Source organism: Kogia breviceps, chromosome 3 (genome assembly GCF_026419965.1).
Source record: "Kogia breviceps isolate mKogBre1 chromosome 3, mKogBre1 haplotype 1, whole genome shotgun sequence".
Taxonomy (NCBI): domain Eukaryota; kingdom Metazoa; phylum Chordata; class Mammalia; order Artiodactyla; family Physeteridae; genus Kogia; species Kogia breviceps.
Genome location: NC_081312.1, coordinates 14,373,917 through 14,380,388, shown reverse-complemented (window position 1 = coordinate 14,380,388; position 6,472 = coordinate 14,373,917). Strand labels below are relative to the sequence as shown.

Sequence of the window (6,472 nt, the reverse complement as noted above, 5' to 3'; positions counted from 1 at the left end):
AATATGCACTGTGGATAAGACACTTACCCTCTTTAGGCCACTGGGTTTTTTTATCTGTGATAAAAGGGAATTTGGTCAGATGATTTCCATGGTGTCTTCCAACTCAAAATTTCAGAGGTTTTAAGTGAAGGGCTGCATAATCTCCTTCAACTCGGCACCCACGTCTTACTCGTGGCTGTGTTTCCAGCATTCAGCCGGGGGTTTGGCACACAGCAGGGACTTAAGAGCACAGCACAGCTGTGGGGTGTCTGTTCAAAGCCAGCTCTGCCACATTCTGGCTGGGTAAACCTCGGCCATTACCTTAGCCCTTCAGAGCCTCGGTCTCCTCCTTTGAAAAGTGGGGCTAATAAATGGGATAATGTTGGCAAAGAGATGAGCACAGAAGTCAACTCACGGTAAACCATCATGGAATGTGGATGACTGTACGAGCCAGTGAATCTGGGACGCTAGACAAATTGCCTAGATTAAACTGTGCACTATTTCTCCAGTATCATGTTCTCTAAAATACTGAGTGATTAACATAACTGTTCCTACTCTCTAGTTCGTAAGTAGATGTAAATTAGTTCCTGGCATTTGTGCCAAAACACCAAATATTACTAAGATGTATGGTTAGTAATTATATATACATTTACAGTAGGAGGCATACACTAAATTTATTTATCTTATTTTTTATGTATAAATAGATACATAAGCTGATTATTACACATTTAAATGAACAACGGGCCAAACATTTGCTGAAAGTTTTTTGTGGGCAAGAATTTTGTTTCTAATAAAAAGAACTACTCGATTATCATATTGTTACCTAATTATTCCCGAACAAAACAGTCTGAACTTTTATTGAGTTAAACCAGAGCTCAGGAGTTACATTATCTTTCAAACCAAGTTTCTGACTATCTCAATAAATAAGAGAAGGTGTGACAACAAATGTAATTAACAAATGTGATTTTTTTCTGCCAATTTTTTCCCTTAACTGTTTATGATGTCGGTTTTGCCCATCTGGTTTTCATCTGAGAATAGAAATCACTAATCCCACAAACCATCCACTGAATTCTAATCCTAGAGAAGACTGGTATTACTTAGCAGCATAATATGTTTTTCTTTCCTCCTGTGGAAATAAATGTGCAGCTTCATAGTGGATTAAAAAGACAATTGAGAAATTTCCTATTATAAACATGTATGGTATCTTAATTTCCTAGTATAATAGCAGACAGACGAACATAATTAATTATATTTTAAATGCAAATTGTTGACAACTGTTCATCTGGTTGAAATTATTTAAGCCACATCAACTCTAAAGAAAGTCCTACTTTCTAATTCCTATTTTTTTATAAAAATAATTCCATAGGCTTTTCCATACCCAGCAGTCTCTTAAAAATGTCACATGATATTTAAAGCACCATTGCTGCAACCCCCATAGAGACATCTAGGCAAATATAAGTGATTTATATGCAGATTTCAACCTATTTACCGAGCTTAATAGTGAGAGACAAAATATTATATGCAAAATGCGTTCATTTAAATTTTTGATCAGATCCTTCTGCTACTTGATGGAATGAGAAAGTTATATTGGTATAGGAGTAAATACATTTCAGAATAGAAGTCTCATACCACGTTTATCTGTAATGAAAGACCTGGACAACCATGTGGCTAGATGATCCATCAGTTTCACTAGTCTTCTTGATTGACAAGTGTCACTGCAATGTGACTCAATCCTGAGATTTCCATAGTAAGCACTAAAGTGGCTGAAATTATGACAGCTCTCAAACCAGCAACGCCGTGGGACCCACAGAGATCACCCACCTCATCCATGGAATGCCAGCCGCATGTGGTATACAAGATAATTTTAGGAATTACACACACATTGGCTGAAGTTACAGTTACATTTGTATATCAATGTGTATTAGAAAAAAACATAACTAGCATATTGAAGCTATGATTTCATAGATGGTATTATTTAGGAAAAGGATCAGTACTTAAGCAAAAAGTAAGCTGATTAAAGAAAAATATTTACAAAATAATAGTGCAGGTGGCATATGGAAATGACAAAAATAGTGATGGCCATACATAAGAATGACTAAAATTTAGAAAATACTGACCTACTCCAACCCCTAATTGTGTAGGTGAGGAACGTGAGGTCCTGAATAGTTTTAAAGGTTTCCCCAAGATCCTATGGCTTGTCGGAGGCAGTTTGGATTCTACAGTTTACAGCCCCACACTCTACGAATTGCATCTAAGGTTGACTATCTTGCCTTTACAACATCTATTTCAGCCTCATGGGGCACACACATCTTTTTCCTGGAAGAATGGGACAATGAGAAATTCAGATAAATTCTCAAGCTATTTGTGTATTTGATGTTGTTCCTTTTTATGGAACAACGGTTGTCTGATGACAAGGAGTACAGTTGTCATTGGACGAGAATAAAAAGTGCTAATGAAAGCTGATCTCACTTTCAGCTACATTTTTTTAATTGAATAAATTTCACATGTAACACTGTGTCAGTTTAAGGTGTACAGCCTGTTAACTTTGATGTATTTATATATTGCAATATAATTGCCATTGTAGCCATATTTATCACATTATGTAATTATGGTACAATATTATTGTCTATATTCATCAGACTGTGCATTAGCTCTCTAGGGTTTATTTACTATTCCTTACAAGTTTGTACCCTTAAACTTCGTCACTCTTATCCCCGCCAACCCCTCGTGACCATTATAGTCTCTGGTTTTACAGGTTTACCTTTTTTAGATTCCACATATAAATGATATCATTTAGTACTTGTCTCTCTCGGACTTATCTCACTTATCACGGTGAGCTACATTTAAACAGAGTAATATTGATTAGGTCTGTGTTGTTAAATATGAGTATAGAGGTAGACTATAAGAATGGTAAGTTTATAATCCTCTATACCTTTTGTTAAACTAACTTGTGAGCCTTCTTACTAAATTCAGCTATGCTTAAAATGTCACTTTTATCCAACACACCAAGGCCTTTGGACATTTTTGCTTTGTATGTGAAGGATATTCTAAGATATAGATTCTATAGTTTCCTGAAAATGGGGGGGTGGAAGTGGAAGGAGTCCACATAAATGTCACTGTGCTCCGAGTGATGTGCTGGAGCCATTTCCTACCAGACCATGAGCATCGCTCCCCACCCCCCTCCAGCGTTCAGAGACGTCACATTGGTAGCTTGAAATCATTGACCACAGTGGGAGTATTTACACCACAGTAGTCGGCAAATGCTACAAATCAGTGTTTCTTCGCTGAGAGAGTTGACTGTCAAACATTTACAAGGAAACCACTTTTTTGAGGGTTAGTGGAAGGCAGGCCCTTTTACAGTGAGGCTTGGTGGTCTCTCCTTTCAGCGCTGGTGTGAGAGCAGAGTACGAACTGCCAACTGTGGCGGCCGGAATCCTGGCAGGACAGGCATTTAGAGAGTTTCTTCCCCTCTTTGACTGAGTACCAGTTGAAAGAAGTGCAGCCAAAACTGTCACCAAAGGAGGTATTACGCTTCCAGAAACATCACGAGTAAAAGTATTGCAAGCAACGGTAGTAGCTGTTGGATCAGGCTCTCAAGGAAAGGGTAGAGAGATTCAACCAGTTAGCGTGAAAGTTGGAGATAAAGTTCTCCCAGAATATGGAGGCGCCAAAGTAGTTCTAGACAACAAGGATTATTTCTTATTTGGAGATGGTGACATTCTTGGAAATATGTCGACTGAAATATGTCACTATTGAAATGGCATCACGTGAAGCTGCCCATTCCACGGAAGTTCTGAAACCTTTCATCATGTAAATAATGTTCACATTTCTCTGTGTAAAATAAACGAATGATATCCAAACTAATGACATCCAGTGTCTCTAAAATTTAGTTTCAATGTATTGATATAAACGTTTCCAAGTAAACGTATATAAATGAAAAACAAAAACGAGGCTTGGGTGCTTTAAGGAATGAAACACAAATTAACTTTTACACCTGTTAGGGAGTAACAGGCAGCGCCACCCCTGCTCTAGGGAGCAGGTGAGTGGGGGATGCAGAGAGCCCCTGATTGTGTTTTCTTTGCTTTCCGGGGACTATGGTATAATTTGAGCCCTGAGGAAAAAAACACAGGTCCAAATAATCAGAAATGGCTTTTCTCATTATTCTGCTGACCAGAAAGACCCTGCCTAAGGCTCTTTGGAAAGTAAAGATGACAGGTAAGGCCTTCTTCAGAAAGAAATATTTCTACATAAAAATCCTCATGAATGGGCTAGATGTGTGCCATCCCATAGAACTTTCTGCAGTGATGGATATGTCCTGTATCCATGCTGTCCAGCAAGGTAGCCACTACATGCAGCTTATTTAACCCTTGAAATGTGGCTAGTCTGAATTGAGACGTGCTGTAAGGGTAAAATATACACTGGATTTCCAAGACTTAGAATGAAAAAAAGAATGTAAAATACCACATAAAAATGTTTATATGGATTACACGTGGAAATGACGGTCTTTTGGATAGATTATTAAATATTATATACTACTATTAAAATTAATTTCACCTGTTTCTTTTTACTGTTTTAACGTGGCTACTAGAACATTTTAAGTTTAAATTTAATATTTAAATTAATGCACACATTCTATTTTTATTGGACACCACTGAGCTAGATCATGAAGTTCTGAGTCAGGTGCTATGGAAGAGAGAAGGGTATAGCGAATCAAAAAGGAGGGGCAAGGAAAAACAAAGCCAAATTGTGCACACCTCAGGAGACGGATTTTGGAATGCAACTTCCCCTTCCACATGGAGTGTTAGAATGTTGGGAGAATGCATCACGAGTTGCCTGTATGTGGCCTAGGAGGAGAGGGAGACACACCCAAATATTTAAAACCATGAGCAGTATGTCTTGAGTGTCAAGCAGAACCTACATTCCCCTTAAACCTCCTTCCTTTGGTGGATGGGATTAGGACATGGTTTGAGAAGTTTCTACAGAATTCTGTGAGATACTAGGCTCAAATGTTCAGTCCTGCTTCCAGTAGATGTGTCCTAGTTCCAGCCCCGATCTGAGAAAGAACATTGTCGTGTTTGAGAATTTACGTCAGATCATCACCTACCTTGAAATCCAGAACCTCTCTTTTAGATGGGGAACCATAAGGCGTAGACGAAGGTGTAAGCATCCTCACTAAATCAGGAGGGCTGAGGCCATATAGGACTCAGATTTCATTATTTTAATCTCAGGTCTTCCCTTTCTCCAGAAGATTTAAGAAACACAGCACAGTCATTCCAATGCACTTGATGTCCAAGACCTATTTTTTGGTCTGCTTTTTAGAAGTAGGGGTGGCTTCTGAATCTGTCATCAAAAGCATCTCATGGAGGGCAAATGCTGCAGCCAGCAGAAAAAAGTTTAATTTCAACATATATAAAAAAGGAAAGATGGGGAAGGGAAATTCTTTTCCTACTGCACAGAAATACAAACTTTCAAGCCCGCAGCATAAAGGATGTGCACCTTAATGAGACAAAAGTCACGTTCTAATCAGGAAACTTTGATCAAGTAGAAGTTAAATAACTTCCCACCTGCAAAACCATGAAGAAGGAAGCACAACAGGAAGCCCTGAGCTGTAGCAAGGCTGGTACACAAATCCTGACTGTCTCTGCACGCGCCTTCTGGGACTTTAACATTCACCCAGAGAGTGGGAACTATAAAAATAGACGACATGTTTCTGAAGAAGTGAAAGACTTATTGCATAATGGTGGCAAACTCTGTCTGCTAGAACAGAACGACTCTGCATGCAAACAGAAAACTAAAAAATAGCTACCACTCTAGACAAATGTATTTTTGAAATATTCAGCCTCCAGAAAAATGTATGGCTGCATTAGCAGAGTGAAAGCCTCGTCACCTGATATTGGGAAAATGCAGTCACCTTCCCTAGTCCACAAATCTGGCCCATAAATCTGGCTAATTCATGTTGACCCCTCCCGAACTGTAAGTCTCAGAGTTATTTCTCTCCTCTTTCCTTACTTTCCTCTGTAAGACTTGTACATCAATAGAAAAGAAATAATTTGTGAACAGAAAATATCGATTTTGGCGGAAGCCTTGTAAGGCAGAGATCTACCGCTTCCTTCATTTTCATCGTGGGGAACGAGAGGAACCAGGGAAAAGAAACATCCAGACACAGACACAGCTGTCAGGTTGAAGAGGCATCTCCTCTGGTGTCTCCTTTGCTCTCTGCCCTCCCCTTTTCCGTGTCCCCTCCAGAGTTTCATGCGGACTGTGTGAGTCTCTGCCCAAGCCCTTCTTCCTTGATGACTACCCATCTGCTGATTCACCGACGCTTACAACAAATATTAATTAAGCAACTAATATGTGCAAAGCCTGGATTGGATTAGATACTTAGAGAGGGGGCTTTGGGGAGGGAGAGAGAGATGCAAAGACAATTAAGATATAATAACTTTCTTAAAGGAGTTGAAAATCCAGGGGAGATAAACATGAAGACTGTAATAAA

The 6,472-nt window shown here is 39.0% G+C and overlaps 1 pseudogene; it reads left to right on the top strand.

Annotated features, from left to right (window-relative positions):
• The first annotated feature begins 372 nt into the window (after positions 1-372).
• LOC131752285 (10 kDa heat shock protein, mitochondrial pseudogene) lies at positions 373-3,735 on the top strand (annotated as a pseudogene).
• Positions 3,736-6,472: the final 2,737 nt, after the last annotated feature.